The following is a 25,225-nucleotide window of genomic DNA, read 5'->3' on the forward strand; positions in this document are numbered from 1 at the left end:
CCATTCATAGTGATTTCTCTACGGTTTGCTTAGACTCCAAGGAATGAAATATTTCTCTTGGCTATTGTTTACTTTCTCTAGGAGGTGACATTTTATAGACTGCACTTCCTAGGCCATTCATCTAACTTGGACTCATTGTAATAGCAGTTGCTAATCAAACATAAAGGAATCAACCTGGAATTAAAATGTCCTCTTTTGAGTATATTGTGCCTTTTTACATAAGCTTCTAAAATAATGGGTAAAATCGAAAGGACCCATTACTTGATAACTATTTCAAAAGCAATTATTTTCCATTTAAGCAAACAATTTTGAAAACAGCTTGATTATATGTTTGCTGTGAATCTAAAAATTACTGATTCTCTTCAATCTATCTGTATAGAAATTTCAAGTCTGTAACTATACACCATCTTATTCTAATGTTTTATATCTTTATAAAAGACATTTTTTCAAAGTTCCTATGTTCCATTGTTATGAGTCAACAAAAAAGCCAGAAGCTCTATGATTATTTCTATAAGGAAGGAGGTTTTTTTCAGCATTTGGATATATATGTTGGCAATATGTTTATATAAAACCTTTACTTTACAGCCTTCTTATTTTGGGTACGAAAGATCTTTCTAACTTATTCAATGGCCAGGAATAAAATGTAAAGAACATGTCTTTTTAATCTATTAGAGAATTTTTTTTCTAAAAATGAGGTAGTTAGGAACATTGTGCTAGTCAAAGGACCTTGTGGATAACTATTTCTAAATGCTCACCTTTTCTTTGGAAGTTATTCAATCTCATGAAGTCCAGAAAAGTCCATGACAATTTATTTTATTACATGGATATCTAAAATGAAAAAATGTATATAGTTTAGAGAGATGAGCTTAAAGTCTCACAATTTTTCATGACAGACTTCAGTTACACAATTTGTCATTGAGTACAGGCAGCAGAGAAGTATCAAAATTAATAAGTGCCACCAAGGTGAATGCTAGAGAAATGGGGCAGAATGATTAGAAATCAGTTAATGACTTTTCCACCTCCCTGCCCCCAACACTTTCATACAGGTCAGGTTAAATCTAATTATAGTTTCACTAAGAAGGGAGGGGGTCTCTTAAAAGAACTGTATTGTTGAGAGGCTGTCCTTTTTGAAAAAAAAAATTATTGAAGTTACATGGCTAATAAAATTAGATAGGTTTTAAGTGTACAATTCGATAATAGGTCAAATGTATATTGCATTGTACATTCACCATCCAAGGCTAAATTTCCTTCCATCATCATATATTTGAACCCCTTTACCCCTCTTTCTCCTTCCCCTCTGGTAACCACTAAACTATTGTCTGTGTCTATGAGCTTTCGTTTGTCTTGTATGTTACTTTCAGTTTGATATCCCACATGTAAGTGAAATCATACGGTTCTCAACTTTTCTGTCTGACTTATTTTGCTTAGGATCATCTCAAGATCCATCCATGTTGTCTCAAATGTCAGTATTTCATCTTTCCTTATGGCTGAGAAAAAGACACACAGACCGATGAAACACATGTGACAAATGTAAAGTTAGATGTGCCTCGTATTTTATTGTCCTTGTTATTATTGTTGTTCTTCCTTTTAATTAACAAATTGGTATTGAGGGCTTACTCTGTGAAAATCACTACAGTAAGTGTTCTCTGTATGAAGGCAAATTAAAAATATAGGGCTGTTTACTCAAGGACATTAGAGGATACTAGCTAAAAATGATAATTAAATAATTGCAATTTGAAATAAGTATAATAAAGAGAAAAAATGAGGACAACAATAAAGAATAGGAAAGAGATGTTAATATCAGGTAGTCTGAGATGGTCTCTTAAGGAGTGCACATTTCAGGTATGTTCTGATGGATCAGAAGAAATCAGTTAAATCTCTACTGGGACATTTCACTATGACTGGCTCCTAAGAGTAGGATAAGCAGTGTGAGGTTTTCCAGAACTAGAGACTCATTCATTTTCTCTTTGGAGCAGTCAGTCTTAACCAGTCAAATGACTCGCAATTTTTTCCAGTGGGGCCCTCTCCTGTTGGGATATATTTCATAACAACATGTGCCCTAAGTGTCCTAAAAGCCTAATTTCTTTTGACTTGGGACTAGGCAAATTTAGTTTCTCCAAGACTGAGAAGACAACAAAAACATTCAATATCCAGGTTTCTAGGATAAATAATAGATTACTGAATGTGCTAGAAGTCCTGTCATAAGTCTTCCTGTCTTTAGTATTTTCAGATTATATTAATCTACTTTGAAACAGCACATTCTCCCTTACTCTGATCTTCTTTTGACCTCCTTCTCTCCTTACATTTTACTATGTGCATAAAGAAACATAAAGCTGCCTCCACAATCTGTTTTTATTTATCCAGGCTTCTTTCTGTCCATGATCATAATCATGATGATGACAGCTAATATTTATTGAATGTTGCTTATGTCCCAGGCAGAGCTAATTACAATAAGCATCATCTCAATTTTTCCTCATATAAATCCTATAAAGTTTGTCTTATTATTATACCTATTTAATAGATGGGGAAGCATATAGGCATTTATCCAAAATCCCAGAGTTATCAAGCAAATGGAGTAGAAATAAGACCTGTCCATATGATTTCGGAGGCTGAACCCAGAAAGGAGAATTATGCCATTTACCCAGGCAGCATTGTCTAATGCTGATTTTGAGTGAGATTGAGTAAAATTCATATCTTCCCTAAGGTCTTTTATATTATAGAGGATAATATGATTGGTATTGGTAATCTAATAAATATATTACAATAAAACCCTTCTATAAATGGAAAAAATATATAAAACACACACTTAAAAAACTTACTGAGGTTCCTTTTTTTGATGAGAATATATATGTGTTTGTGTATATGTGTGCTGTGTGTGAGTGTTTGTGTGTGTATACTTTCTATGTATATGTTCTTCTTAATAAATGTGTGCATATATTAGGCTTGGGCTTCTTAGGAATCAGTAGCTGATGAAGCAAATAGCTCTGAAACTCCTGCCAAGTCTGGCACTGAATTCCATTTTGACAACCATAGAACACAGGAGTCGCAAGTCCTTTTTGACTGTAACGCTTTGCCAATGTCAAAATAGTCCATTATGCAAGTCTGTCAATCTTCCACAAAGCTCTCCATTTAGTTTAAGAGAAGAACATAGATGGCAATCAAATGTCTTTGATTCAAACAGCATTACAGCTGGCATATAAAAAGATTAAAAAAAAAAAGGAAAAATAAAATGATTTCACAACTTCCATAGTCTTAACAAGAAAGACACATTTCTCCATTGAACGAGCACTTCCTATGGCCTTGATGACCAGACTCTGAAATAATTACAAACGTTTTTTACAGCTTATTAAAACACAAGTGATCTTGCAAGCAAATTAAAATTGTTAATGAAACTTCAATTTTCTTGTACTAATTAATAAAGCAGAAACTATATATTCATAAAAAGTTTTGGCAGACATGAGAAGTCATCCAGAGAGGTTCTATATGATGCTTAAGGGTGTGGATGCTGGGGTGAGCACTGGATTTAAATCCCATCTCTACAGCCTAATGTGAAACCTTTATTAATGTACTGAAGACCCCTTTGCCTCCATTTCCATCTCTCTCTCACATGATTGTTTCAAGAATTAAATATTTACTGTAAGTAAAGTGTTTGAACAGCACCTGAAATGTGTTAAACATTCAACAATTATTATTTCTATCTATAACACATCCTTTTACAATTGAGGAACCCAAGAATGTGATAGAGCTAAAAAGAGAAGATTGACATTAGAAAGTCAGTGATCCTCAAAGTGTGGCCAAGGGATTGGTGACCATCTGTGAACTGCCTGTTACCAGCACATGATGAAATAAAGACATAAATAGAGTAACATTTAGAAAATTAAATGGCAAATTTAAAATGTCTGTGAAATCTAATAATAAAGACTTACAGATTGAATTCTATATGTCATTGATCCTTAAATTTATTTTTCTATTTCATTTTGATTGTACTTTACATAATTCGATTGGAAATTAAAAAACAACAACAACAAAACTATTCTTCACCACAGATAGTCTCTGAGACATGTTTTGTAATGTATAATAAATGCATTCCATTGCATTAATGGTGCATGACTTATAAGCTCAAAGATGGCCCAATCCTGTTTTTCACACTAAATCAACTTTGGAACTCTAAGCCAAGGCTAATGTTATTTTTTAACTAGACTTTCCTATATTTCAAAGTGATGGCTAATATTCTATACTTTAAACATTTTTTTAAGGGAATAATCATCACCTGACAAAGAGCGAACTTCCAAATTAATATATTTAATATTTAATATAGTTAAGGTAGAGAAATCACTGGTATATATGTGTGTGTGTGTGTGTGTGTGTGTGTATGTATAGATATATGTATATATAAAGTGATATAATATTTACCTGCAATATATTGTGCTTGATGTTGTGGATTTCAAAACAAGTTATACACAATTTTTGCTTACAAGGAATGTACTATTCCAGTGAAATACAGGGACTTTTTTGAGAATTTAATTCTGGCGTCACATAAGAATAATTTAAAAGAATAAATATTACTAACTTTTTGGTAGGAATAAAAGCTGTACACCAAAAAAAAGTCATTAAATTGCTCTTAGGAAGTGTTGCACTAAGTTATAGCAAGAGACACTGCCATCCACTTAAGATGGCCTTCTTTAAATAAATAAGTATATATAGGTGTGTGTGTGTGTGTGTGTGTATCTATCTATCTATCTATCTATCTATCTATCTATCTATATATATATATAGAGAGAGAGAGAGAGAGAGAGAGGCTGGTTAGTTCTTAATCTCATGGGTATACTTTTTGTATACTACACATTTTTCTCCTAATGACACTAGGTTTTTGTCACAACCCAATTGAAAGGGCTTCATTTTATGACCATATTGTCCCCATTTTTTCCTCTGAATCTCTCAAATTAAGTAATAAAAGGATAAAGTAGGTTCACAAGGAAAAATATAATTGAGAGGGTTAGAATTTACAGTTAGAACAGATACCATTCTATCCTTTCCTCATGTTTTGTCCCCAGGTATTTTTAGATATATACATGAATTTTATGGTAAAAAAAAAAAAAGAAGAAAAAAGTTGGACTTATTATGCATTAGCCAAATATCTCCTTGTCAAAGAAAAACTTTCAACAATCTATTTGTTTATGTGTTATAAAATTACCTTTGTGCATACTAAGCCATTTGTGTCATAACTTTAATAATTTCCAAAATATCTATTATTGAATTATTACTTAAATATTTATCTTTTCTTATGTGAAGTCCTCAACATTGGCTAAGGAAAAATATTTATCTAACATTACTTGAGTAATCTCATTTTAGTTGGAGTAAATTAAAACAACGCCTTCATTTATATCAAGAGGCAGAATTGTGCCATGAATCTAATGTTTTGATCTATATAAAAATTACACTATGAGGCTCTCCTTAATTGTACATCAAAGTCTAGTTGGCTATAGAGGATATTTATTATCAAATTCGACTACAGGATCATGTTTTATTGCATATATTAAATTCAAGCTAAATACAGAAATATATACCTGTTTTAAAAACAAGGCGATCATAAATAGCACATATTAATTTATATTCTAATGAATGCAAATGTAAAAATTATTTTGACACCTACTTACTTTTAAGGCACTCAGAAACCATTACAATATATCACTGTTGTCATAAAATAATGCAGTTTACTATGTTAACTACAATAATATATGAGAAGCTAATATCCTTTTTATTGGAATAAGCATTATGCTGTATCTAGAGTTTCTGTAGTGCTTCTTTAAATAAATCCTAGCTTATCCTTAGATTATAAATATAATTTAAGTATAAATTTATTTAATACATATATTATAATTTTTATATAGCTTAATTTATATTTAAATCTAGAAAGACCTCTATATAAAAGTTTCTTCTCTAATCACTCTTACTCTAATTATTCTGTTATTTATTATTGCGCTCTAGTAGGGTAAGCTTTACATTATTGTGCAAATACATTGAAGTGCTTGCATGATACCACTAAAATATAATATGTGTTAATATGTGTTATTTCTCTCTATCTGGCATAATAGCAAGAAATTAGATTCAGATGAAGCTGTATTTCTCAAGCAATATTTATCTTTAAAAATTATGAATTATTAAATAAAGCATTGATAACAGGCATGTGACACTGTATATGTTTCCAAATGATCTTGTTTGTAAAGAGGTGCATTGTTATATGCATCTCTAAATAGTATAGGCAATAAATTATAATTCCAAATAGTGAATCAGAGATAATCTCTGCTGTGGTTTTATTCCTGAAGTATAGATGACTTGAAACTCTTTATTTTGGCTATTTATTATTTGTTGATTGTATTTTTTAATAAAAGGAGAGTCACTATTGCAACAACAATTACAGAAATATTTTAATGTTCTCGAGGACATAAGAGCAGTATGATAGCAAAACATCCAGATTCAGATAGGTTCTGACTCTGTTACTTATCAAGCTTATTTATTTTTGTTTCTTATCATGCATGGGTATGATTTAGATACATTCTTAAAACGTAAGAGATGTATCTCTAAGAGCTACTTTTTATTATAAGGAAATATAATTTTACCAATATTATTATATATAGAACATAATGTAATTAATGTTGCACAGTCATTCACATTTCAACTGAATTGTCATTACTTGGGTATTGATCACAACATCCTTTCTGGTTTCCTAAAGCACACTATAACTGACATTTAACCAAAACTCAATTGGAGACAAAAATTATTCCTAATAGTTATTGATTGAGCTGAGCATTTTAAATGAGCAAACGCCCGATTTGTATGTGACTTTTTGATTCTCCAATTATTTCTAGGATAGCACTTTCTCACATTATTAATATATACCTTTATCAATATAGACTTTTTATTTGACTATTATAGGATTAGGAGCAGTAAAATAAGGTTTAACTTTAAATGTAATCATGATGACAAATATGTGAAAGCATGCTAAATGGCTTTCAGTCAGCAGCATTTGTCAATTAGCCTCTTCCACTTTCTCACACACACACAAACAAGACAGAAATAAAGATTAGAAACAATAACGAAATTTAATACTGACAGACAAGCTTAAATCTTGAAGGAAATGAAAGATTTTAGGTTGACGAAGTTTGATTGAAGGGGAAAAAAAACCTTCTTGACCTCTGTGAAATTATATAACACAATGGGACTTTATCAAAGGAAATGTAAATAAATCACATGTATTATTCCCTAGCTGGAGTTCTAAGAATCATAGCACGGTTTATGACATTTCTTCCTACTTCTGTGGTGATTATGGAAGACTGTGTAGAAATGAAGCCTCTATTAGCCTGGGTCTCTTTGTAAATATAGAAAATCAAGCTTGTAGGCAAACTATGTTGGAATATCATGAATTAATGTGTCAAGTCAGTAAGATTATTAGAATATTTATTAACACAGTGTAACCTAACTATCCTGAAACATGCTGGCATCCTTGATATCTGGAAAATAATTTGAAGAGTGTGATTCCAATTTCTTAGGTGTGACGAAAATAGTTTAGATAAAGGTTTTGGACTTTGTAATTGAACATATCTAACTTTAACTCTAGCTCAGTTATATTCTGTAATTTCCAGAAAACTGTTCAAGCTCTCTGAAGCTATTTATTCTACTACAAAAGTGATATAACAATACAAACCTCATAAAGTTATTTTAAGGAATAAGGGAGAAAGCTTTGTAAAGGTAAAACCATGAATATATGAACATTGTATGTGCCCCATAATCTTTACTTCCTTCTCTCTGATTCCTACTAAAACCCAATATATACTCTAAATTATAGACTAAATTGAGTTAAAGGATAAAATGTCATATGTATATAAGATGTTTGGAAGACAAACTTCGAAATTTAATGCATGAGCTATGTAAAATAGAAACTAAAATCAGTTTAATTGAATAGATTTTATTTACCATGACTAAACCGATTTTGACTTAGGATATCTTTTATTGATGGATTGGGATATCTTTTATTGATGCATTTACAATGAACTTTGAGAGATTATAAATATCAACTTGTATGTACATCCAGTTCACAAAAGTTTTTATTTCTACTCATTTTAAAATCCTTATAAAATCTATAACTTTAATTTGGATCCTTAAAATAATAAGCTCTAAACATTAATTTGAACTTATAAAAATGCAAGTTTTAATTTATTAAATTTAATATTTTTATTGACTATTATCCTACCTATTTAATGCTATGTATTTTTAAATGAGGGTCTCATTTTTTATCAGATACAATGACCAAAGAATAAACTGATTTAAATATCATTTAACTGTTTTACCAAGAAAAAGAAAAGAAAAAATGAAGAGAAAATATAATGATACATAATGTATAAAATATTATAGGAGGTAATAACCCCAAACTTTACAGCATATTCCTGCTAGTCATATAAAGAATTCCTTTTAAACTTTTTACTTGGCAACCATTCTTTTGATAATATTGCACAATTCCTGCCAAGTAGCCAATGAAAACCATTTATAGTTAATGTAGCTTCCAAATGATTACATTATAGTATGGACAATAAGTTATTTACTTTAATTTAAAAATTAATTTTACAAAAATCACAAAGAATAAGAAAGTATAGACAAATTTAAAATAATTCCACAGTTCTCCATTCAAAAGTCATTTAGATAAAACTTGTTCCTAACATCGTTTTAATTATATCCTTTTTTCTGCATATAATGCAGACCATTCTGAGGTAACTCTCAGAATACTTTAGTTTTGGTTTGATTTTATTAGTTTCATCTTGCTTTTTTCCCTAATTTCATGTTATTTTCCTCTAAAGCTTTCTGCCAAGATGAGGTATTATAAAATGTTTACCAAAAAAAAAAAAAAAGAAAAAGAAAAAGAAAAAAATATCACCTGTGGGTCAGCTTCAAATGCCAAAATATGTTCTTAGAATAAAAATATTTAAAATATTTTTAGCTAACTTGGGAATAAAAAATATATGTATATCTGACACAGGAAATGGATGGGCCTAGCTGTATTTGTGTGGTTTCAAGGTTATATTCTATTTGTCAAACTTTTTTGAATTACTCGAAACTTCACACAGATAACTTTCTGCCCTCAAATTTAAATCCATTTATTTAAAGAATAAAAATAGATGTATTACTGATTTGTCATATCTCAATATATATTTCTAAACAGTTAAAGGAATGTATGAATGAATATTATATAACTCCCTAGTGAATAAATGTTTTTCCTGAGTCTTATTGAGTTTTCATAAACACATTTAAAGATTTCCTCTAGGAATAAAGATGATTTTAAGTACTGATGAAAAATAAACTAGGGTAATATAAATTTCAAGACGTTGAAACTTTCAAGGTATAAACATTTCTTAATTTCATAAAAATTAGAGCCATGTCTGCTTACTTCTTAGAATATATGTTAGTACATATGTTACAAGCAATATTTTAGATGTGATATCTTATATATGATGTCATATATAATACATATTATATAAAATATATATACAAATCTATATGAATATATACATATATGCACGTGCATACACATAGAAAATACCAGTAGGTTTAAAATTATGAAAAGTAAATACTTAGTATAGATTATGATTTCTATTATGTTTACTATTTTTGTTTTCTTCTACTGTACTACAAGAACACTCTTAAAAAAACATATGTGGACTGACAAAACATGAGGCTTATGAAACAGAGTCCAACCCAAACAGTGATAAGTGTTTCATGAAAATCTGAAAATACTCTATTAAAAAAAAAAAAAACACACATGCATTGGAGCTCTGGTCAAGATAAAAGAGCATGCGGATGCTGTGCTTATCTCCTTTTATGATTGCATAAAAGTTGCAACTGAAATATAGAACAATCAACTTGAGAACCATCAGAGACTAGATGAACAAAAGTCCTATAACTAAGGACATAAAGAAGAAGCCACCTCAATACTAGTAGGAGGGACAGAGAAATAAAACAGGTTAGCCTTGCACCCACATGTGGCAGTTGAGAATTTTAAGGGATATCTTGACTGCAGAGGTGCCCCTTGAACAGGAAGGGGCCCCAGCTCCACACTAGACTCCCCAGGTTGGAACACCAATGCTGTGAAGAACAGCTCCCACAACATCTGGCTGTGAAAATCAGCCAGGATTCCATCTGCATGAAACAGGAGGCTTCAGGAAACCCAGATGTCCACTAAAAGGCCCACACACAGACTCTGTCACTCCCAGACACTTATCTTGGGCTCTGGCAGAGGAACGGAGGCTGGGGAGGAGCTAGAAACATACAGGGAAAGATTGAGTTGTGTGGTTCAGAGTGAGGCCTGGAAGAAAAACTGCCACTGTCTCTGTGCTAAGCCCTCCTCCTGTGTTACTAGTGGGCAGGTGCATCTTTCCTGAGTTGAGTCTACCCCCAACACAGCCAAAAATTGAATTCCATTGACCTGGTGAGCCCCGCTTACTTTACCCTGGTGACTCCCTGGGACTATGCCCAACCCAACTTGCACAATGCCAGAGGTTTTTTTCAAATGGGCAGGTAGCTATTGTTGGTCCACACTGCTGTTTTTCTTGGACAACTCTTGGAGGTCCATGGGCCCCAGGTGGGCTACGGCTGGCCTCAGTGGGCTGTGAAACTTTTGCAAAGTGGCCGCAGGCATAGCATTGGTGCCAATTCTGAATCTACACTAACTCACTGAACACCACTCATCCCACACTAGTGACTCCCTGAGACTCCGCTACACCCAACTCCCGTATTAACTTGAACTACTTGCAGCTCTTTTGGTGGCTGAGTGTTATAGACATCTGGCAGGCAGTAGCAGGACTAGGGGTTCCCTGGCCTTTTGTCAATTTTCTGCAAGCCCCATATTGGTGACACCCAGCCTCGATTTACATCCAGCTTCCCATGCACCTCCAGGTCCGGCACAAGAAGAGATCAACCACAGATCACTTTGAAGCTCCTATCAGGTAGACCAAGACCAGTCACAGGCAGTGGTTAACCTTGACCTGCACAGGAGCCCCTTCCAAGTGGCCCCAGAACTAGCACACCTATTGGCCAGCTCCAAACCATAACAGAACACCACCGGATTAGCCCTACAGGCGGCACATCGGGTGGTCTCAGCAGGCCCAAAGTTAGTATTTATTAGAAAGAAAATAATAAAGATCAGAAAAGAAATAAAAGAAATACAATCTAAAAAAACAACATAAAAGATCAATGAAACCAAGAGCTGGTTCTTTGAAAAGATAAACAAAATTGATAAACTTTTAATGAGACTCATCAAGAAAAAGAGAAAGAGGACCCAAATAAATAAACTCAGAAATAAAAGAGGAGAAGTAACAACTGATATCACAGATATACAAAGAATTATAAAAAAATACTATGAACAATTATGTGCTAATGAATTCTACAACCTAGAAGAAATAGATACATTCCTAGAAACATACAATCTTCCAAGACTGAATTAAGAAGAAACAGAAAATCTTAACTGTTTACTACCGATACAACTGAATCGGTAATAAATAATAATAATAATAATAATAATAATAAACACAAACAAAAGATCTGAACCAGACAGACGGCTTCATGGGTGAATTGTATCAAACATTAAAAGAAGAATTAATACTTATCCTTTTCAAATCATTCCAAAACTTTCAAGAGAATGGAAGGCCCCTACTTCATTTTACAAGACCACCATCACTCTGATTCCAAAGCCAGATAAAGGCATTACAAAAATAAAAATAAAAATTACAGGCCAATATACAACAGAATATTAACAAACCAAATTCAGCAATACATTAAAAATATCAAATACCATGCATGATCAAGTGAGATTTATTCCTGGGATGAAAGTTTGGTTCAATATTCAGAAATCAATAAACATGATACACCACATAAACAAAATTAAGGATAAAAATCATATTACCATATCAATAGATATGCAGAAAAAAATTTGAGAAAATGCAGCATCCATTTATAATAAAAACTCAGCAAAGTTGGTATATAAGAACCATACCTCAACATAATATGTCATATACAACAAACTGGCAGCTAATATAATACTTAATGAGGAAAAGCTAAAAATGTTCTCTTATGTCAAGAACAAGACAAGGATGTCCACTTTCACCACTTCTATTTAACATGGTATTGGAAGTCCTAGCCACAGCAATCAGACAAGAAAAAGAAATAAAAAGCATCCTATCTGGAAAAAAGTAAAACTGTCATTATTTGCAGATGACATGACACTATGTAGAAAGAACCCTAAATTTTTCTACCAAAAAGCCATTAGAACTGATAAATGAATTCATTAAAATAGCAATATACAAAATTAATATTCTGAAATTGGTTGTATTTCTATATACTAATAATGATTTATCAGAAAGGGAAATTTAAAAAAGCAATCCCATTTACAACTGTATCAAAAAAAATATGAATAAATTTAACCAAAGAGGTAAGAGATTTAAACTTGGAAAATTATGAGACATTGAAAAAAGAAACTGAAAAAGATACAAATAAATGAAAGCATATACTCTGCTCATGGATAGGAAGGATTAACATCCTTAAAATGTCCATACTACCCAAAGCAATCTATAGATTCAATGCAATCCCTATTAAAATACCATTTGCATTTTTCACAGAACTAGAAAAAAACGATCTTAAAATTTATATGGAGCCACAAAAGACCCTACATGATATCAAACTATACTACAAGGCTATGGTAATCAAAATAGCATGCTACTTGCATAAAAACAAACACATAGAGCCTTGGAACAGACTAGAGAGCCCAGAAATAAACCCAAATTTACATGTTCATTTAATCTGTGACAAAGGAGGCAAGAATATATAAGGGGTAAAGACAGTGTATTCAATATACGGTGTTGGGGAAATTGGACAGATACATGGAAAAAGTGAACTGGATCACCTTCTAACATCATGTTAAGAATAAACTCAAAATAAATTAAAGACTTAAATGCAAGGCCTGACACCATAAAAATCCTAGAAGAAAACACAGATAGTAAACTTTCTGATTCTGCTCTTAGTAATATTTTTTCTGATATATCTCCTTAAGCAAGGGAAACAAAAGAAATGATAAACAAATGGGATTACGTCAAACTAAAAAGGTTTGTACAGTAAAGGATACCATCATGAAAACAAAAAGACAACCTAACTGAATGGGAGAAGATATTTGCCAGTGATACAGTTGATAAGAAGTTAATATCCAAAATTTATGAAGAACTCATACAACTCAACACCAAAAGACAAACAATTTAATTAAAAAAAAAAAAAAAATGGGCAGAGAACCTATTGGAATTTCTCCAAGGAGGACATACAGATAGCCAGCAGACATGAAAAGATGCTCAAGGTCACAAATCACCAGAGAAATGCAAATTAAAACCACAATGAGATATCACCTCACACCCGTCAAAATGGATATCATCAATAAATCAACAAAAACAAGTGGAAAAAAGGGCACCCTCATGCACTGTTGGTATTACCGCAAATTGGTGCAACCACTGTAGAACACAATAAGGAGGTTCCTCAAAAAATTAAAAACGGAACAACCATATGACCTAGAAGTTCCACTTTTGGGTATTTTTCCAAAGAAATCCAAAACACTAATTTGAAAAGATATATGCACCCTTATGTTCATTGCAGTGTTATTTACAATGGTAAAGATAGGGAAGCAATCTAACTGCCCATCGACAGATGATTGGATAAAGAAGCGGTATATATATGCGATGGAATATTACTTGGCCACAATAAATAAATAAATGAATGAATGAATGAATGAATGAATAAAATCTTACCGTTTTAGACAACATGGATGGATCTGAAAAGTATGCTAAATGTAATAAGTCAGACAGAGAAAGAGGAATACCATATGATCTCACTTATATATGATGTGGAGTCTAAAGAACAAAATAAACACAACAGAAACACTTATAGATGCAGCGAACAAGCTGATGATTGCCAGATGGGAGTGGGGAGAGGGTGGTGTGAAAAAGGTGAAGGGATTAATAAATACAAACTGATAGTTATGAAATAGTCACGGGGATGTAAAGTAAAACATAGGAAATATAGTCAATAATATGGTGGTAACTATGTATATTGCCAGGTGGGTACTCGACTAGTCAGGGGGATCACTTTGTAAATTATGTAAATAAGTAAACACTATGCTCTACACATGAAATTAATATATATCGAATGTTAATTTGAATTAAAAAATAAAAAAATGGGAGTGGGGAAGGTAAAGAGAAATAATTGATTCAAGCTTCCAGGTATAAAACAAATAAGTCATAGGGATGTGGTATACAGCATAGAGACTACAGTCAGGAATATTGTGATAGCATGGTATGGTCAGCTGGTTCCTGGACTTACCATAGTGATCACTTCTTAAGGTATATAAATGTTGAATTAACTATGGTGTACACCTGAAACTAATACAATATATTGTATATTAGCTATACTTTAATTAAAAATCTTTAAAGAAATAAATAAAGTAAAATAAAACAACTCTAATCACGTGTTTTATCTTTTTTTCTAAATATAGATTATATGGGCATTTATATCAAGATAAATAATGTGATTTTTTTAAGTTTATTCACCTGAAATTTTTGGATCAGACTTTTATTATGCTCACAGTAATATAGATATCCAATTCAAGGTTTCAATATTGGTACAACATGCCCAGAATGCAAACAAGATGGAAAAGATGCCCTATATGAGTTGCAGGTTCACTATGCAGATGAAAGATGGACTAATGTGGATTTCCTCTGCATACATGGCAAAGAGACAATTTTCTCTGCTCCCCTTCTGAGAGTCTTCTTAGAGATTGGACAGAAGGATACTTACTGTGGTAGGCTGAAAAATGGCCTCTCCAAAATGTATTCATGACCCAAATCTGGAACCCGAGAATTTGTTAACTCACATGGTAAAAAGGTGACTTTGCAAATGTAATTAAATGAAGGATATTTAGATGGAAGGCTGGATTATCTGGATTATCGGGGTGGTCCTTAAATGTAATCACAAGTGTCCTTATAAGAATGAAGTGAAAGATTTGACACAAAGTCATGTGAAAGAAGCAAAGGGAAGCAGGGTCAGATAAAGATGTTACACTGCTGGATTTGAAGATGAAGGAAGATACTATGAGCCAAAGGAGTTGATCTAGAAGATAGAAAACACAAAGAAATATATTGTCCTCTAGTCTAGAGCCTCTGGAGGAAGCACAGACCTGAGAAAATCTTCGTTTTGGCCCAGTGAAACTGATTTTGGATTCTGGCTTCAGGAACAGTATGAGAGTAAATCTGTGTTGTCATTTACAACAAAGAACGGAGGATGCAAAGCCTAGAAGCACACTCAAAAACACGGGAGCTTATGGTGAAAGGTAATTTGGAGGAGATTCAAGATATAAGTTAAATGGTAGGCTATGTAGCTTAAAAGAGAGAACTGGAAAATAAGTCAGCTGACAGGAATTCTCCTAGGATTAAAACAAATATCAAACACTGACCTCAGACACTATTCCTTCAAAGGATCCACAATTTAATTGAAACAGTTTGCAGAGCAGTTTATGCCGCCAGAACACTGTTGAAATCGACTGAGTAATAAGAAGCAATTGGTGACTGTAGTCAGGTGGGTGTGACTAGGGAAAAAGGAAGAGAGCTCCACCAAAACCACTGTCATTTAGAATGCCTGTAGGCATACTCAAGCCTGAGCCTCCCTATAGGGTGAAATTAGGCTTCTCTAAAATAATTCAGCCAGTCACTAAACAAATGAAAAAGCAAATAACAATAACAAGTACTTCTATGCTTCAATGGACACCATGAAGAAATTGTAAATATAATTCAGAGATTCAAACTGCAAATCACGAATCTGATAAAAGTCTACATCCAGAATGTATAAAAACTCTTTCAACTCAAAAATAGTCAACTAATCCAATTTAAAAGGGCCAAGGAGATAAATGGACATTTCTTCAAAGAAATATAAATGGCCAATAAGCACAAGAAAAGATATTCAAAATTATCAGTCATCAAAACAATGAGAATGTCCACTAGCTGAATGGATAAATAAAATGTGGAATACTCATACAATGGAATATAATTGGGCCATAAAAATGAATGAAGTACTGGTAAATTTTTCAAGATAAATAAAATTCAAAAACATTATGCTAAGTGAAAAAAGTCAGTCACAAAAGATCACATAGTCTACAATTCCATTTATTTGACATACCCAGAATAGGAAAATCTATAGAAACCAAAAGTGGTTGGGTGGTTATCGAGGTCTGGGGCTGGAGTGGAGGAATAGGGAATGACTATTCATTGACATGGAGATGATCTGTAATGATTAAAATGTTCTAAAGTTGATGATAGTGATAGCTGAACATATCTGTGAGTATACTAAAAACCACTGATTTGTTGACTTTAAATGGATGAATTGGATATTACATAAATTATAACTCAATATAACTATTAAAAATATTATAAGAAATTCAAGATATTATGTCAGCAGGATAAAGATATGTGACGAGGAAGACAGAGAGGAAACTTTAGAGGAATAGAGAATGCTAATAGAGAATTTCTGACCTTGATGGTGGGAACATCATTTTTAAAAATTATTCATTTATGCTTTACTTTCATGTTTTATGTACATATATATTTTTGCAAGTATCATAGTCAAAAAGATACATACATAGATATGTAGACATAGTAAACATCAAGTCATGGAAAATTTTAAAAGGTACAAATGTATTGGGTATAATTATTTAATTTCATTCTATCAATATTTCCATCATAGTTTCTATTGCACCAGAAACTACTTCTAATGTTGTATATGACTGATTTTGGTTAAAAATTGTAGTTGATAATTCACTAATGCAAATTTGACATCGATTTCTGTTGCAAGCAATGTTTTCTCTAACTAAAAATGAAACTTACTTATTCTAAATAAAATTTAGTTATTTGAGTAGTACATTTAGCATATTATAAATAAATTCAGCAAAAAAAAAAAAACCGTTGCACCTTAAGTGGTCTTCATAATAGTTTAGACCACCAATGCAAAGTTCTAAATGCAAATGTTTTTTAAAGTCAATTACATCCTAAGGCTTATGGTTTTTTCTACAGAACTTCTTGGGAAAAAAAAAATGAGCTAAATTGTGAGTTAAACCTTCCTAGTTGTATTTATTGGTTCAATGCATGCTAATATTACTGTTCATCTATTCAATAATAGATTATAGAATAGCCCTTCCCTTTACCTTAGAAATGAGATAAAGCTAGATAGAAAAATACTAATAATGGAAGAAATTAAATCACTGATTCCACAATGTCAGTCTATCTGCATATTCCAATATAGTTAATGATTTATTTTGTAGAATGATGTGATTGCAGGACACAGGTGCATTTGTACGACTCTTTTAGTCCCATCAAGAGCATCTTTCAGCAAGCAAAACGTGTCTGTTGTAACTTGGGGAGAGTGAGCAGATTTAGGAACTAGTGCCCACGGGTAGTGTAAAGTAACATGGTTCATGTTGTCTGAAATTGCCCATGCCCTGGTTCATCCAGCTGGTAATGAAGCAGTCAGCATCCCATCTCTGGAGTGGAACAGGCAATTATTCTAGCTTGAAACTCTGCCCTTGTAAATTGAGTGTGGCAACAATTCACATTGGCTGTCATTATAAAGACCCTCAAAACAGTGTAGCTATATCTGTATCAGTTCAGAAGGAAAAACCAGAGATGCCTAAAAAGTTTACCTTAACTTCAAATAGATTACTGTACATTGGTGACATGGATATTTAAACTGCTTGTAGAAGACCTTTTGGTACAGTTTGATTTTTCAATCTTACTCTAAATTGCTCCAAATAAGTCTAAAATTCCAGACACATAGAATATTTGCATAGATTCTTATTAACCAACCTCCTATCTTGCAATACATTTACAGAGCAAAAACATGTATCATTCTCCTTTGTAGTTATATTTTGATGTTATTACAAGCAATTAAGAATAGCGAAATTCCCCTTGGAATCTGAAACTTGGGTGTACAGGTAACAACACTTCGTACCTGTAGCTTTCATACCTTGCTTATGTCTACATATTCTAGGAGCTTTTAAAACAATACCAGTGCCTATGGCCCTACACCATACTTATTAAATCAGAATTTCTGGGGTTGGGATTTTCTAATGATTGTCTTTTAAAGTACTTCAAATGATTCTACCATGTCCAAGATAAACACTACTAAAAATATAATATATACACAAACCACCTAGGGAAGTATTTAAACTGTAGATTCTAATTCAAGTGTTCTGTAGCAGGAACAAAAAAAATCTGAATTTCTATCATGTTGCAAGATAATGTGGATGTTACAGGTTTATGGATTACATTGCTAAGTAGACAGAATATAGACCCAAACTTCCCTAGCTAAATATCATTATTTCCTTGGGGGCTTTTAAATTCCTGTGACTATCTTTTCATGTATCTATTAGCCATCTGTAGGTCATCTTTGGAGAAATATCTACTCAGGTCCTCTTCCCACTTATTAATTAAATTATTTGTTTGGTGTTGAATTGCATGAGTTCTTTATAAATTTTGGATAGTAACCCCTTATCAGGAGTATCATTGGCAAATATCTTCTCCTATTCAAGAGGGTGTCTTTTTATTTTGTTGATGATTTCTTTTGCTGTGCAAACACTTTTTAGTTTGGTGTAATCCCATTTGTTTATCATTTCTTTTGTTTCTCTGGTCCAAGGAGATAATCAGAAAAATGTTATTAAGAACAATGTCAGAAAGTTTACTGCTTATATTTTCTTCTAGAAGTTTTATAGTTTCAGGTCTTACATTTAAGTCTTTAATCTATTTTGAGTTTATTCTTATATATGGTGTAAGAAATTTTACCATTTGTGACTACATGGATGGACCTAGTGGGTATTATACTAAGTGAAATAAGTCGGACAGAAAAAGATAAATACCACATGATCTCACTTATGTGTGGAATGTAAAGAGCAAAATAAACAAATAAACAAAACAGTGCCAAGTGAGTACTAGACTTATTGGGGGTGATCGCTTCATATGTTATACCATTGTCTAACCACTATGCTGTACACCTGAAACTAATATAAAATATTATTAAAGGTAAAAAAAAAAAAATGCCTATAACCATGGCATTCCAGACTCATTACATCAAAATCTCAATGGGTGCAATTTAGTCATCAGTAGTTTTTAAAGTGTCTCAGGTGACTCAAATATTATGTAGGCAATGTTAAAAACCCCACGGATCCAGGTGTTCTCATCAGCCACTACCTGACTATTCTCCATGACTTTTCTCCTTGATTTTATGACACTAAAAATCTCCCATTAAACACTTTGAAAACTCTGATATCTCCCTCTGCAGCATTCTCACATGACTTGCCATGTTTTATTCATTTACTAGTTGAAATGTCTGCTGGTATGTATCTTCTTTCCTTTGCAATAGTCGGCACACGTTTAAAGCCTTTGTTACCCTTTGTCTACAATGGTCTACAACATTTGTTTCCAATAATTCCTATCTAACTCAAATTATTTAAAAATCCATTTAATCCATTTTACCCGATGTTGCCAAATTAATCTCTAAATCATGATTCAAAAAGCATCACTCCCTTGTTTAGAATCTTCATGTTACCATTTTATAGATAAAATTTAAGTAAAATCCCTCAATAAAATAGTCAATATTTTTCATAGTCAGATCTCTAGTTAATTTTCACTTAAATTTTCAGTCTAACCTCTGAGGTCTTCTCTGTTTTTCTCATACATATTTTTTTTTTCCTCAAACATAACCTATACACTCTTGCGTGTCTCTGCTGTCTCTTCAACTCAAAAAAACTTAACCACACCTTTCCATCTTGAATTCTTATTCAATCTTAAAAGTTACCTTTAAATCTCCTTCTTGTACAGCAAACAAAATAAGAAGCCCCCTTCTTGCCCTCCCATATTTTGTTATACATTGCTTATAAAAAGATATAATCATGCTTATTATTTCTCTAATCTCTTTCGTAAATTTCTTTAGACCTTAAAATTCTGGAATACAGAAGTAGGGTCTTGATAATCCCCCAGAAAAACCTCCCCAAAATAAATAACCAATGAATATTTACTAAATTGAAATGCATAAATATTTTCTTTTTTGAGTAATTACTATATACACATTAGGTTAAGACATGATTTCTCTTTTTAAATTTACATTATACAAGATTAAAATATGCAAAAAAAAAAAAAATACCACATAGAAGGATAGCTCATTCCCCAAGGAATAAATGAGTTTCATAGCGAAACTACAACTGCAACTGGTACACAGTATTTGACACATAGATTCACAGAAATCTTTTGTCAACATAGGCTTTCAAAAGAAATCTTAGAAGATATAAAGCCTGAGAGAAAAAATGAAAAAGGCATATTAGATGAGAAACAAAGTAATATAAAGGCCAAGGGGAAAAAATTGCTGATGGCAGGTTGCACAGGGAATCGAGAGCCAGCTTTGGCTATGCCAGTGTGCATGGTGGTTACTGCACACTGCACATGGTGGTTACATAATGGCTAATGAACAAATATTTAGATAATTTTTCATTAATTACTCTCATATTGAAGAAAAAGATAAAACTAATTAAAAAATATTTCAAATACCATCTACCCAGCAGGGAGAATATGGCTGAAAAACAAGTACAATTTTACTATTTACTTAGAATAATTCAGAACTTATCTAAAGTAAAACATAATTTGCTTACTGATTATGTAATTTCTTGCATGGCTAATCTAGATTGAAACAATAGAGAAAATTTCTCATTTTATAATTAATCTTTAATTATAATAATAGATTTAGAATTAGTACATACATGATATTATTATTTAAAATCATGAGGATTATGTTATAAACATAATTTATTGCTATTATTTCAAAACAAACACAGTGCTGGTATATAGATCTTTTAATTGCTATCAAAATGTATTGGTTCAGTTTTATAGCTACAAAGTTTTATAAAATTTTGCAATTCTTTGAGATATAATTTGCCTTTAGTTTGATAGTCCTCAATTCTTTTGTTCTTATGCTGGAATTTATAAGTGGAGAATTTTCCTAGTGTCTTTCTTACCAAGTATTTTTTGAGTATTTATTATGTATTAAGTTCCTTGGGTTCTTAATTTTTTCTCTCTCTTGTGGCATTTAATCTTGTTATTTTAAAATGTTTTCTTTCTATACTACCATAATGTAAGGATACCTATAAGACTCAAACATTGCTTAGAAAAGCTGATAATAGTTTGAATAGTTTCTGAGATCTCATGCTTTACCTTTAAATTTCCTGCAAAATTTAACACATACTGATTTTTAATATATATTGTTGCTCTGAATTATTTAGCTCAGGTAAAATGTGCAATTCAATAAAATATTCCATATTTAAACCTGATAAATACTATCACATACGTTTGTAGGGAAATTTCTTCATCTAACTTTGAAAAACATAATTTCAATCCCATCACAGCTAAGTATGCACATGTATTATACTTTTTTTTAAATTAAGTACACCATAATTGTCTAACAAAGTTTATACCACTGAATACACTGCATTTTAAATGGTATGCAAATATAACAGGTATTTCTGCCTTCAAGCAGTCTGAAGACAAGATGTAAGACACAAATGATAGAAACCAACATCTCATAGGTATTTTATACAACAAATAATATATCATGTAAAATAGGATAAGACAAAACTTTAAATGAGGATAATCATGAAAATCTTCATGAACAGGTAGTATTTAAGGTGGTCATCAAAAATTGATAAGATTTTGGCAGGTAGCTTGGAAAAAGAAGATTTTGGAAGAAGAAAACATCTGAGCAAAGGGAGAAAATAAAAAGATGTGGGGTCCTTTTCAGGAATAAAATAATAAATTGATTTTAATTGTCATAAAAGATACATATATTAGATGGAGCTAAGACTAGAAAAGTAGACTACAGTCACAATGTGGAATATCATGGATTTTAATACTAAAGAAGTTGTACATTTCTACACAATGAGATGTTTTTGAATGTTTTTAAATTGGAAGTGATAAGATAAAAATTATTCTTTAGAAAGTTATTCTGATGATGAAATGTGGGATGGTAGGAAAGCCACTCAGGAATTTAATAGCTATAATCCATGTATTAACAGCTATACTGCATATACTATGGTTTTACCAACATAGTATTGCATTGAAATTGTTTGGAATAACTGGGAGAATGCAGTTAAAAAAAACTTTCAGATACCTTTTTAGCTATAAAGTCAGTTAAATCAACATTTCTTTCAGGAAGGTGTCAGAACACACATAAATTCAAAATTAAGAAAATGCGAAGAAAAATCAGCATTTCTGCTTTAAGTAATGACTAGGTAATTTAGACTAAGCTTTCATCTGAGACCCACTAATATAATGAGAAAATATTTTTAAAATGTTTTTAATATATTGAACAAGTAACAAGATTGTGAGGTATTATAGAACCTATTTCTAGGACAAGAAAAACCAATGAAATGAACTTTGGGTTTTAAGATTTTTCTTTTCCTAAAAGGTGTCTAAAGATTTCATACTATGGTTGAGATGACTAAGGGGCTTATAAATGGAGCAGAGCTCTCAAAAGAGTCACAGGAGTAGGGGGGAAAAAGGTAGTTTTAAGTACCAAGGATGAGATCCTATTAAACCTTCCATGATTTGTAAAGGCTTACATACTAGGATTAACCACTGTAAATTGTTTGTAATTCATTAATTCACATCTGTAATTTGATCAAAAAAATCAGGTATGACTCAAAACCATGAAAAAGTAAAAGAATATAAATAGTTCATGGGAGCATTTAGATAATAACCAGACATGGGTTTTATTATTACTAAATAGTAAGACAGCCAAGAAATTCTAGAAAATAAAATGAAAAATTGAAAATTTCAAGAGGACTAGGTGTCCTCTTAAAATTTTATTTGTATTCTAGAATTTCCATTAGAATATACATAGATAGATAGATAGATAGATAGATAGATAGATAGATAGATAGATTCTAATGGAAATTCTAGAATACAAAAACTCAAATAACTCAATAGATACTTTTAATAACAAATTAAATTCATCTGAAGGGAGAATTACTGACTTGAAAAATAGGTGAAAAGATCCAAAATGAAGCAAAGACAGAAAGAAAATATGGAAAATTTACAATTAGTTCTATAGCTATAGTTCTATAGCTATAGTGTGCAAATGTCTAATATACATGTTATTTCAGTTTAAGAAACCAAAAAAGGGGAAGAAAAAAGAGTAAATATTTGTTTTTCCTAAAACTGATTAAAGATGTTAAGCTGCAGATTCAAAAAGCGCAACAAATCCCAAACCAGCAGCATACAGGTTTTAGTAAACTGTAAAAACCAAAGACAAAAAAATCTTAAAAAGAAAAGAGAAAGGGGGAGTCATAAAATGACCAACAGCTCAAAAGAAGCAATATAAGCCCCAAATCAATGAAATGGTGAGGAAAGAATACATCTAGCAACTTATAACTCTATATCCCTGAAAATACTTTTCCAAAATAAAATTCAATATCTTATTTTAAACAACCAACAATGGCAAATAAGTAAATGGATAAAAAAGTAAAAAAGATAATCAGAAAGACACAGAAATGTATATTGAATCTTGTTGCCAATTTCTAAGCTGATTTAATGTACTCCCTGAAGCAATTGATTAATACTATTTCTTGGATGGAAAATTATTACAAGATCCCCTCCTTTTTTCTAAACGTTTCTCTAATTACACATTTATTCAGTAACAATTACTTGTATGCTTGATATTTAACAAGAACTGTGTCAGAAACTAGAGGTTAAAAAATAAATGAAACAGTTCCTTCCTTCCTAGAAATTATATTGTATTTGGAGAGCAGAAAGATAAGCAAAGCATTATGTCACAACATAAAAAGTACGAAACAAATTGACTAGTGTCTGGTCAATAATTATCGAATAAAGAATTACAATAGACATATATACAAAATGTTATGGGAATAATGGTAAAAATCAATCTGGAAAGGACTGAAAAGAGAAAAGCATAGGCAAACAACCCTATATATCTGCATGATTTCAAAAAACATTTCGACCATATCATAGTTATTAATGCTAAAGGGACCCAGAAGATCCTCTGGGTGTTTCCATTCCACCTTCCTCTTGAACCTAGCCAAACTACCATGAAAGCTGAAGAGAAAATTCCACAGTTGATAAAACTAAAAATAGGAAAAACTGTAAACCACAACTATGAAAAATAGCTGTCAAATATAATTAGTATTTGTATAAAATTGCACAGAAGATATACAAAACATTCTCAGGACCCACAGATTTTGTGATGTGAATACAGGTGATCCATAGAACAACACAGGTTTGAACTTTGAGGATCCACTTACGTGTAGATTTTTTCCAATAAACACTGTAAATGTATTTCACTTATAATTTCAATAACATTTTCTGTAGATATTTTATTATAAGAATACAGTATATAACACATATAATATACAAAGCATGTGCTAATTATTTATGTTATCAGTAAGAGTTTTGGTCAACAGTGGATGATTAACAGTTAAGTTTTATGGTAGTCAAAAGTTATGTATGGATTTTCAGTGTGGAGAGTCAGAACCTCTAACAACCGCATTGTTCAAGAGTCGTGTGTGTGTGTGTGTGTGTGTGTGTGTGTGATGAGTACAGAGGTCCTAACAGTGGTTCCATGCTTGGGATAGGAAATTCTGATACCATAAGAGCTACAGGAGCACAAATCAGCCTGTGTCACATGATATTATGATGGACTGCGTAAGGAAACTTGAGGACATGCTGAATGCAATAGATACAAGTAGTTAGCATGGAAGTATGAAGGAGAGTTGGCAGATAGAAATCAGATTTGCAACTGGTAAAAAAGACTGTGATAATGAAATGTCTTAACCCTAAATCATCATATATAAACAAAAGAAACAAAACAAAACCCTACAAAATATTGAGTTCACTGTGAGTCATAAAGAATGTTTATTCTCAATAAAAGGAGAAAAAAGAACATCACTAAATATTCTAATTGCTGATGAATGTTCAGGATAGAAAATACAGTAGAGCTGGTGAGTCAGTTAGTGAGATTTGGCCCTGCATTAATATCACTGTAGAGTACAGATAGATTGAACCAGAACCGTGGCCAGGGGCTCAAATAAGCACATCGAGATATT

General features: G+C 31.9%; 1 long non-coding RNA gene across 1 annotated transcript in view; it reads right to left on the reverse strand.

Moving 5' to 3' along the window:
• Nucleotides 1–25,225, reverse strand: part of LOC107520861 — a 275,913-nt gene that overhangs the window by 17,108 nt on the left and 233,580 nt on the right. The window contains exon 11 of the long non-coding RNA XR_004952511.1: nucleotides 756–828. This is a non-coding gene — a long non-coding RNA (uncharacterized LOC107520861). The remainder of the gene's footprint in view (nucleotides 1–755; nucleotides 829–25,225) is intronic.

Source organism: Rousettus aegyptiacus, unplaced genomic scaffold, assembly GCF_014176215.1.
Source record: "Rousettus aegyptiacus isolate mRouAeg1 unplaced genomic scaffold, mRouAeg1.p scaffold_m13_p_8, whole genome shotgun sequence".
NCBI classification, from domain to species: domain Eukaryota; kingdom Metazoa; phylum Chordata; class Mammalia; order Chiroptera; family Pteropodidae; genus Rousettus; species Rousettus aegyptiacus.